Raw genomic sequence first — 11,791 nt, forward strand, 5'->3', positions numbered from 1 at the left:
ATTACGTACAGTTTAGTACGTAAGCCAACCGCAAAAATGGTTTACGTATTTTTTAGTTTAACCTCTCTCGGACCCTTCTCCATGTATTCAAGTGATGCGGCTTGTCGCTAAATGTTTGGACAAAACGTTACAGGAGCTGTGCGTGGTCCCAAATGACCGTACTGGCAAGCCTTTGCAGACATACTGACACTGCTAATGCATGCTGCGGCCAGAATGATGATTTAGAGTTTTATGTTGAATATAAGCTGCGAACCGCATCCAGAGTTTTAGTTTGTGTGACTGATCAATGTGTCTGAGTCACGTTCAAGCATGCACAGTAGCTGTCCACGTGCTGAAGAAATGAAGCACTAGTACAAGCTATTCTTTTATGCACATTGCATATTGCGTACATAGAGAGTGTTTGGATGAGTACAGGTACACGTTTTATTTTTTTGACCTCGGCAAATTGCCGTCACATTCATCTGAAAAGCATAAAAAAGTCCTTACTTAGCAAATAAATTTGGCAAACACATTCAAACCATCAACTATTGACCAAACGGCTTTTGTAGGACCTTGTAGAAACTATTTACTGAGAACTAAAATTCATTATTCATTACAGGAAAGAAAGTAAAAACCACAGGACCAGGAAGAAAGACACAGTGCGCTTGCCCGAACAACACTGTGCGCATGAATGCCCTGAGCTGCCGAAAAGAAGGTAGCTCAGGGTGGGTGCCAAAAGAATTCAATCGAGATGCCTTCTTGCTATCCATAGTAGTCATTGCAAATCTTAGTGAGCAATTAACACTGGCAGCATCTTAGTATGGCCAAAAACATGCCCACAAGTAATGTGGAAGCCCACTTTCCCCAAATCTTATGCTTTCGCTCACAGCTTCCATTATCTCAGCATGTCGAAGAAAATGTACAGATCCCTGATTTCAAATGAAAACGGAGTCACAGATACCGGTCACTGCTCATTGAGGTATTCCGATAAGTCTGCGGTGTACACCTTACAAGGAACATATTCGCAAGTTTTCAGAACGGGCTCTTTGCAGAAATTTAACCGAAGGCCGTTGCCATGCGCACCTTTCCGAAATGTGCCAAAAAGTTGAGGTGTCCTTATGTGTATGGGGAGAAAAAAGGCCTAGGTATTGAGCCTTTCTGCTGCTTCATCAGCCGTGAAATGGTCTTTATTCCTGCTGCTTCGCGCAGCTTCACAGTCTCTTTTTTGCCTTTTTGGAAAACCCTTCCAATAAGCAAAACATCTCCCTCACAAGCTTTTCAGCACTCATGTAGAGGCAGAAAGACTCGCGTCTTAGGCCTTTTTTTCACAAAATACGTAAGGAAGGCTCGCCTTTCTGGGTCAATATTTCGAAAAGGTCCATGTGGCAACAAACACTGGGACAGTGGGACAGTTTCTGTGAACAGCACTACCAGTTCTGAAGCCTGAGAATTCATTCCTCATGAGACGCCCTGTATATGTATCAGAATACCTCAAATGATCTGTTTCTGGGACCTGTGAAAACACTGTCATTGAAGTCAAGGATGTGTACCTTTCCTCGCCACGTGCTGCGACAATGTATGTTGCGAGCGAAAGCATAAAAGATTTTGCAGGACTGCCCTTCCAGCTTGCTTGCGGAGGGAAGCGCAAGAGTCTGGCCACGCTCAGCTGCCACCTTTGCTGCTTGTTCATTGCGTTCTGCAGTGAGTACTAGGGACAGAAAGAAGGCACCTGCATCAGCTCATCTTTGACAGCCATCCTAAGCGACCTTGTTTTTGAGCAACATAACGGGCCGCTTAATAAGGTCCTTCAAGCACATGGTGTCATTCGAGTCAGTGTGTTGTGTCAACTATTTCTTCCTAGTCATGTGGTTTTGTGCCATTTGCTAGAAATTCTTAGAGTAAATATTGGATTCATTCTCCGCTTCCCAAAGCCTGAAAGTGCTACAAAGGGCTGTTGTTCCACACATTGTGTAGCAACCTGGCTATTTTAAAGCGAAAGCCTTTAATACCTTATCGTTGTCGAACGAAGGTTGTCAGCAGAGGTGTCACGCTTTTTCTAGTCACACCATAAAAAATATCTGATCCTGATGGGATTCGAACCACCATCCTTCCGTTCCGAAGCCGAGCATGCTAATCGTTACGCTACTTCCTGCCAACGCATATGTAGGTCTGGTTGTCCAAGACGCTGGACAGTGTGTGCAGAAAGGCGTCGAAACAGACGGATGCCTCCCAAATGCCCTCCAGTGTCTCCAGCATTTAATATTCACAAACAATTGTGTACTTAATTAACATCTTAACCACACATCAGTGGCACAAGCAGCAACACCGCGCTGAAGGCTTTCGCCTTCTAGGTCGACAAAGTGCCCCTAAATTTTTTCTCATACGTCAGAGGAACTCGGCTATCAAACCATGCTTAGTGTATTCAGCAGTGAAGTATACATACGAGATATCATTATTTTCAAGTTCTCACATGGCATCTCATGCAAGAATATCAAAATGCTCCTCAATTTTTGCTGATATCTTCTAAGAGATGCACTCTTATTAGGTGAAAAACAAAAGTTGGCCACATACGAAACAGCAGAAGCAGAGCACCAAGGTACTCACCAATTGCTTGAAGAGCTGTCTGCCAATTCTCATGCCGTCCCGAATATGGGTACTTTTGAGTGCACACCTGTCAATGTCTTCATCATGTGAAGCCACTCCAGTATTTCAGTCAAAATTTTCCCTCTCAGAAATTGCAGTTTGTTTTGTTCGACTGGTCATATTTAATCTTACTTTGCACTAGGTAGATGACATTTTACTGCCCTAGACTAAAGAATACAAATGATCAATCCCCCTTTCAATTTTGTCATATATGGTCACAAGATTTGGTTTATGTAATACATTCTTTTAAATTGTGATAGAAATAAATCTGACATAGGCAAGTATTATTTCCAGAAATCTGACGTCAAGGAAGGAGGCTAGCCAGATAACCTGCATGTACGTTTTTGGATGGATGCAAGAGTAAGCACTGTAGCATCCAAAATGTAAATGGTCATCCACTCTTACTGCAAACACATGGCCGCTCTTTTCAAAGGGCCACTGCAAGCGACAAAGCCGCCCATCACCGCAGTCGGTCTCTTGGAGAAGGAGTTGGATGTGGTGTTTCACCTCATCTGCCACTTTGTTTCAATGGCCTTCCAAAGAGCCTTTCAAAGAGCACAGCCATGCGCTCGCGTGTTTGCATTGCGAGTGGACGACCGTGTGCAATACGGCAGGTGGTTTCATCTTCTAACATGGAACTTCATTCTCCAACCACAATCTAATTTTGCCAAAAAATGTAAATATTCCACTCTGCATAAAGGAAAAATTCCTTTGGTCTTTGTTCACAAGCCTCTGCAAGTGTTCATGAACTGTGCACATTTTGCATTCAGTTTTGATAGCTTTGCTCTCTATATGACGTCTTGCAGTATAAAATAAATAAAATTAAAATTATTTTTTTCATATTGTCTGTGCTACTGAGGAGGTGCGAATAAAAATGCAAGACGCCTTCTTGTCCCTGCATAAAATCTTTAATATAGATACAGCTGCGCTTAATTGAAATAATTATTGTGCAGAACAGCGCTATTTAGTACTAGCTCGCTGAAGCCAGAAAACGCATGAGAAATATCGAAAGTCCTATACTCGTTTAAAAAGAAAAACCAAGTCTGAAAAAGCAGTAAAAGAGGAACATGGAAAATAGTAAAGTGCAGCTAGTCATAGGCCTTTATTATGTGATATACGCCTTTATTGACATGCTATAGCCGAAATACCACATCTATTCACCATACCGGAGCACTAAAAAACGGTGAAAGAAGCACTAAACAATGGTTTGTTAATACCCTACGCACGTTGCAGAAAAAAAGAGGCTGGGTGTGATGACTCACCTCTGCACAAATCCAAGTAATCACATTTGCCTCTTCACGCCGTAGGCTCAGCACATAATAAGGCAAAAGAAGGCGTGTCATTTCCAAGAAAAGGTCATGGATCCATAAATATTGCTTCATGCTCATAAGACAGAGAAACACTCATTGTATATTTTACCTGAAACACAAAAAGCAGTCTTAGTTTGAGTGGACAAAACTAGAAAGAAAGCATAAAATGTCTATGGCTAAATGTGTGTACCGAAAGAAATTTAGGGTCCTGTAAATATGAATATATTAATCTATGGCATGCAAGATATGTGTGATATTCAAAACAGCTACCATCGGCTTAGCTGACTACCTTACCCATTATCATAAAAATACTGATATAGTACTATCATCATTAGTAGTAGCAGTGAAGAGTTCATGGAAATAAAGTAAGGGACCTAGTGTTGCCTGTCATTCGCATAGCAGGCACCTGACGAACAGCAAGTGCAAAAGAAAGAGGTGAAATGGCCGAAGAGAGGGTCAGGAGGAAGGAAGATAGCATAGGAGGACATAGGATACAATAGGCAGGCAAGGCTTGCATAAAGCAAAATTAAGACACCAGCAAAGATGTACATGAACAACCGCATCACTGTACTGAGTGGAAGACTCTTATTAACCATATTTAGCCGAAATGTGGTCTCGTATATCCTTGTACCAAAATTTGAAGTTATTAATACCATAACTGAAGGAGTGAAACCAGAACAGGGGTGAAGGGCAGTGAATTAGCCATGGGCGTGATGCTTGTGCCTTCCTAGTGGGAGACAAACTGATCATTATGTTGACTATCAGGTCAGATTCTACTAGTTCAATATTAGCAGAAAAATAGATGTAGGAACAAATCTTAGTAGCTGCACATTGTTTCACACACCCTTGTAAAACATGCGCCGCATTTTCCTCAAGACAGTGCCTGCTTCAGTTGGGGTACCTGCTGGTAGAGTAGTGTACAGTCAGGCTGGAATGAAATATGAGCCATGCCTATGAATAATAGAAAATAGTTTGCCTGTGTGCTTTCAGCTGCAGGATAGAGCCAGGCCATTTCATGTTTCAGGGTAAGGTATCTACCGAAGTACACATTTACAAGCCCTTAGTAAATCAATATCCCGCTGCAAAGTACAAAAATATGGCCTATGTGTGTTTGCGTTTCATTCCGCACAGACGGTACTTGCCGAACATGTCTGTAATGAGTATTCTTATCAGTGATGCTTGTTACTTCCAAGACTAAGCAGAGGTGTGAAACCTCCGAGTCCTCCTTGAAGCAAGTCTTTGCAGACAAGATGCTAAACATGCTTTGAAATATGCAGATTTGATATTTAGCTGAGCAAATAAATACTGCTACAATAATAGTGAGCACTTCAGGTCCATACATGGTTCCGTTGAAATTTCCTGCCTAAAATTTTCCCGGGAGAATGCAAAAACATGCAAGAGTGCAATCTGTAGGCACAACAATGCATGCTGTGCAAGCAACCAAAAAAAAATGAGGGCAATGCTGTCTTTCCGTCATTCAAGAGTAAAAATGACAATGCATGCTGCCTGATGGTGCTACTTTAACAATGAAAAATAGCGGCTACTGTTTACTTGCAACAAACGCTGTCTCTGAGCAAGCAATGAAATAAGCACTATCACTCATGCAGCATCTCAGCATCTCGTCATTCCTTTTGCAAGCCTCCCCGCCAGTGGAACGACGCAACTACACGGGGGGTTCGAATGCCAGCAACATAAGTGTTAATTTATCACGTCGCAAATTTTCACGTAAACGATTCACGCGCGTTCTGCTCCGGGCCGCCAGTCAACGCCGACTGTTGGATCACGTACTGCCTTGATGCGCTACATGATAGGATGCACCGAGTGTGCGGTACTGCCAACAACACTAGCAAGCAGTGTATCCAAGTGAGCGCAAAGCAGATGAAGCCAAGCACATGCAGCAGCCGATGAGGAACTGAGGTTATGAAAACGGGTGCACTTAGGCGCGCATGAAACGGAAAGGAGCGCGAAAGGCGCGCACGCCAAAGGTTCCTCCTGGGAACAACACCACAGGGCGATAATCCAGGCGACGATGGCTGAAGCAGGTAGAAGCTCGAGCTGGCACGCTAAGGTGCTCGCGGAGCACAGCACGAACGAAATCCGGCGACGCAGAAGAGTGCGCTGGGAACCACTGCAGAGGCATGGGATCGTATCGAGAGACGTATCGACATGGCCGCCGTGGTGTTTTGCAGCCCCACGAGGGCATCCGGTAGGAAGAAGGGCCACTACAGGAACCGCGGTGAAGCGTTGTCGGGGTAAGTCGTCCGCAAAAACAGTTCAGGGTTCCTGTGGTTGCGCATGGGACGAAGACTGGAACGACGTAAGTGGCGCAAAGGCTGGCGTACGCCGGCTTAGACCACGTCCGCCCAAAAACAACCACCGGCCACCGCCAGCCAAACATATGCAGTGCTTGGCTTAGCTTGGCTTGTTGAACGAACGCGACAGTCGACTGAGAGGAAGACGCATGGTACGGTCAACCTTGGAATGCAGGGGAAAGTTTCCTACTGAGAAAGTGCTGCGAACAGCTAACTGCTTCGTCAGCGCCACGTGTGCCCTCTTTCGCCCTGCTCATCTTATCACGCAGCGTTGCGGCCAAGCACAGCTTTCCTTTCCTTTCCTTCTCGTTTTCTTTGACTGGCTATAAAAACCCAAGCCACGAAATAAACCTCGTTTTGTTCTAGCGGGCTCCGCCGCCGACCCGTTGGCAGGCGTCCGCCAGCCGCCGGCCCGTTTGTAACAGTGGCGACGAGGACATAGAGTAACATAAAAGTAAAGAGCGGACACTCGGGCCCTTTCGCGGCCGAGTTCGGCGCTTCCCCGTTTCCGCCAGATGGCACTGAACGTGCAAATAAAAAAAAGAAAAAGAGTATGGTCTTGGCATGTCTTGGCTTCCTTCTGCGGAGTGACTGATGCGCTCATTGTCACCCTGACAGAATGCACGTATTAGGTTCACTGCCGCTTGCCAAGCGCACGCGATGCGTGGCATAACGCCTTTGCGGCTTGTGGGTGACGTGTTCGCCGCGGCGTCCAGGCAAGCGATCAAAGCCAAACGCTTTTGACGAGCGTTGCACGTCGAAACCTGGATAATCGTTGCGTGCTCCGTAATCGTCACGCTGGTGGCCGGCTGCTCAGCTGGGCAATGTGACACCGCCTCCTCCGCCAGAGTGCAGAACGCACAAGACGCAATGAAAGTAGAGCCTCCAAGATTCCTGTTTATGCTATCATCTCTGAGGCCAGTGCGTTTCCCCGGGTCCGCTAGGTGCGCTGTGCACAAAAGTCGGCCGCTGGGGCCTACGGGAGTGTCCGCTCTTTACTTCTATATTACTCTATGACGAGGATTCCTCTGACACAACGGTCTGTCGATAGCATCCATGCATCGGACCTTCCTGCAGCCATGGGCCACCACCGGCCAGAGTTCGACGACGGGAACGGTAAGTGGCAATCTTACCTCGTCAAAGTTGAAGCCTATTTCGAAGCTAACCAAGTAATTGACGATGCCAAGAAAAGAGCCTTGCTAGTTGCCGCGCTTGGGTCAAGAACCATTGACATTCTTTGCGGAGAAGTCGCCCCACAGAAGCCAAACTTGTTGAGCTATCAGTCAGTTGTAGATGACTTAAACAAGTACTACGACCCTACGCCGAACGAAATTTCCGAAAGCTTCAAGTTCTTTCACCGGCAACAGCACGAAGGGGAGCCAGTACAAGCTTTCATTGCCGAATTGCGACGCATTGCTCAGAACTGGAATTTCGGAACAACGCTTGATATGATGTTGAGAGATCGCATCGTATGTGGCGTCCGCTCGATGAACCTGCAAAAGCAGTTGCTGGCAAAGAAGGATCTTACCTTAGCAGAAGCAACAGCACTTGCGTTAACGTCAGAAAGTTCAGACCTTGATTCTCGGACGATAAGCCACGAAGAAGACTCCACTGACGTGCTGACATTAAAGGTGCCGCGGCGTTGGCCCGCGAAACGGAACACGAGTGGCAAGCAGTGCGAGCGTTGCGGAAACAGTGGTCATGATAATGCCGCCTGCTCAATGCGTCATCGGCGCTGCTACAGTTGTGGCAGACAAGGTCACTTGGCTCGAATGTGCCAAAAGGAGAAAAACCGTTCGGTTAACGTCACACCGCAGGCAGATAGTGACAGCGATGTTAGTGCAGCCCAGCTATGGTCAGTGACGATCAATGAACAGTTGGTACCGCCAATTAGATTATATTTTTGCTCAATTGGGAGGAGCACAGCGATTCAGCATTTTGGACTTAAGGGATGCATACAATCAGATTGAGCTAGACGATCAATCCCGCCATTTGGCAGTTATCAACACCCACAAACGGTTGTTTTATTTCAATCGCTTGCCTTTTGGAATTGCTTATTCACCGGCCAAATTCCAGAGGCGTATCGAAATGGTTCTGCAAGGCTTGCCGGGGCTACAAGCGTACTTAGATGACGTTCTAATAAGGGAGTAATTACTCATTGGCATCCACCCAAGCGCAGCCATACGGCTACAAAGGAAAGCTATACAGCTTTCTCAGAAACTTCGTAGTTAAAGAAAAATTCGTCCTAGTCCAAACCAGGACGAATTTTTCTTTAACTACGAAGTTACTGAGAAAGCTGTATAGCTTTCCTTTGTAGCCGCATGGCTGCGGTTGGGTGGATGCCAATGAGTAATTACTCCCTTATTACAAATTTACTCCACCTTGGGGGATTCCCCTAAACATTTGACCAGATGACGTTCTGATTGCTGAAAATCCCGAGGGCGAAAGCAACCACCTCAGGGCGGTTCTTGAGCGCTTCCGTGCGCATGGCGTCAAGTTGCGTGCTGACAAGTGTTAATTTCACGAGACGTATGTCACTTATCTGGGTCACCGTATTGATGCGGACGGACTGCATACGACTGAAAAAAAAACGTGGATGCCATCAGATTAGCTCCCTCTCACCAAAATGCGAGCGAGATGCGCTCTTTTCTGGGCATGATAACGTTCTACCACAAGGTTTTGCCTGACATGTCTACTTGGCTAGCCGCCTTGTACCGGTTGCTCGAAAAGGGTTCTAAGTGGGTGTGGAGTTCTAAGGAAAAAAATGCATTTCGCTTCGCGCAGGCAGCGCTGTCCACAGCCCCGGTGCTGACGCACTTCGACCCCAGAAAAGAGCAATTTTTAGAATGCGATACATCACCATATGGTATTGGGGCAGCACTTTCCCATCGCATAGATGGTGAACATCGTCCTATCGGTTTTCGCTCGCGCTTGTTAACCGCAGCAGAAAGGAATTATTCTCATATTGAGCGGGAGGCGTTAGCTTTGGTTTTCGGTGTGCACCGTTTTCGAGACTATTTCCTTGGGCGAGAGTTCCCGCTCATCACAGACCATCAGCCATTGCTAGGTCTCCTAAAGCAGAACAGGCAAACGTCCGTCATGGCAGCGGCTCGAATACAGAGATGGGGCCCTTCTGCTTGGTGCATACAAATATATGTTATCACAACGTGTCACGCAAAAGCCAAGGTCACATATAGGTGGTAAGAATGATGCAAAACGCCTGCATGACCGTAGGGAACTTAACCACACCGCCTAAAATCTAGGCGCGACACCGAAACCACAGGTCCAGGCATTGACAGAGCCGGATCAAACAAGCAAATGATGCAAAAACGCCGGCCCAACCAGGATCAGATCACATCCGACAACAATAAACGAAGCCAAGGCAGTTCTATCGTATGCGCGACGGGCAGCGTGCGCAATGCCGGCTTAAACGGGCAACTGATAAGCATCGTGAACCGATGCGCTGCGCTCGCCCCCTCGCCCTACTCTGGGTATAAATACGCGCTGCTCAATAAAGCTGCGTCTTTGGCCCTCTGGCATTCGACGTGTCATGACTTCGGTACATGGTGTCAGAAGTGGCCGACGTTGACGCCCACTTCTTGGAACATCTGCACAGAGCAAGGAAACAAGCGGCGGGATGGATTTCCTACGGCCACCGGATGCACTTCGCCTCAAAGGGGACATTGCAAAGAACTGGCAATTGTTCAAGCAGAAGATCGAGCTATTCCTGACGGCGACAGAACCCGCCGAAAAGCCGCGACCAGTGGCAAAGAAAACTGCGCTGCTGTTGAACACCGCAGGTGAAGAAACCATTGAGGTATTTAACACTTTCTCCCAAGGCGAAAGCAGCAAGGACTACGCCACAGTAGTCAAGAAGTTTGACGTGTACTGCGAGGCGGAAAGCAATGAAGTGTACGAGCGCTACTTGTTCATGAGGCGTGTGCAAGAACAAGGCGAACTATTCGAGCACTTTTTGCGCGATTTCAAGACTCAAGCACGGCTCTAACTTTGAAGTGTTACTCGATTCAATGGCCAGGGACCTAATTGGTTTTGGCACAAATGACGAGAAAATACGTGAAAAGTTATTAAGAGATAACAAACTGACGCTACAGAAGGCAGAACAGATCTACAAGGCTGCCGCAGCAACCGCAGCACATCAAAAAATGTGGGAACAAGACCATAATCAAGAGAACAAAGTTCAGAAGATGCGCTCTGCCCCTCGTCGAGAGCAGCAGTCCCACAACTGCCGAAGGTGCGCACGGACACGCACACCGCGGAGCTGTCCTGCCTTTGGGCGTACGTGTCAGAACTGTCAGGGAAGAGACCACTTTGCCGGCTGTTGTAAAGGAGGAATTCGATGTGCTGTGTGAATTTGCGCAGCAAGGTCAGGGAGTGCGACTGGCTTGTTCAAGAAAACGTTGGCAATTCGTCGGTGAGCCTGAAAGTTGACACCGGTTCGCAAGCCAATATTCTACCCCTCAGTGTCTTCAACAAAATGCAGCCAAATCCACCACTGCAGCCAAGCTGCGCGACTTTGCGGTCCTTCGGTGGAAGCAAAATTGAACACATTGGCACAATTACATCGGAAGTGAAGCTAAACGGTCGCAAAGCTGTCCTGAAATTTTTCATCGTGCGGAAAGGACAAGCATTACTAGGACTTGAAGCGTGCGAAAGCCTCTAGCTTCTCTCCCGGCAAGTGCGCAGCGTGTCGCAGGACGCCACAGAAGGAATAGTGGATGAATTCCTTCATCTGTTCAGCGGTACAGGTCGCGTTCAGCGTCGCTACCATATGGTTCTCTGCGATGGCGCCGTGCCGGTCGTACAGCCAGCGCGAAGGGTGCCACTCTTCCTTCGGGAGCCACTGCGTGAGGAGCTGCAGCACATGGAACAGGGCGGAATTATTGCCAAGATGACGGAGCCCACAGACTGGGTAAGCTCTCTTGTAATAGTACGTAAACAGGATGGAAGGCTCCGGGTTTGCATGGACCCTAGGAAGATTAATGAATGTATCAAAAGCGAGTACTACCAGATGCCGACGCGAGAAGACATAGAAGCTGAACTGGCCGAAGCAACGACTTTCACGTGCTAAGATGCAACATCTGGCTTCCACCAGATACCATTAGACGAGGAAACTTCAAAAATATGCACCCCTGCAACACCTTTCGGGCGGTACCGTTTCCTGAGGCTACCCTTCGGAATTTCTTCAGCGCCGGATGTTTTTCAAAAGATCCTAAATGAAATCTTCGAGGGTCTACCTGGTGGTATAAGGGTATATGTCGACGACATAGTCTGGGGCACATCAACGCACGAGCACAACAAACGACTGAGATCAGCGCTAGAAGCTGCAGAACGAGCTGGTTTGACTTTCACCGCGACCAAATGCAAAATTGGCGTGAAACAGATAGACTTTCTTGGCGACGTAATCAGCAGTGAAGGTGTAAGGCCGAGTCCCTTCCTGATACAATCCATGATACAAATGCCGGAACCGAAGTACAAGCAGTCTGCAAAGAATGCTTGGGGTAGCAAACTACTTCGCCAAATTTTTGC

Source organism: Amblyomma mixtum, chromosome 7 (assembly GCF_055824585.1).
Source record: "Amblyomma mixtum isolate Tamu chromosome 7, ASM5582458v1, whole genome shotgun sequence".
Lineage (NCBI taxonomy): Eukaryota > Metazoa > Arthropoda > Arachnida > Ixodida > Ixodidae > Amblyomma > Amblyomma mixtum.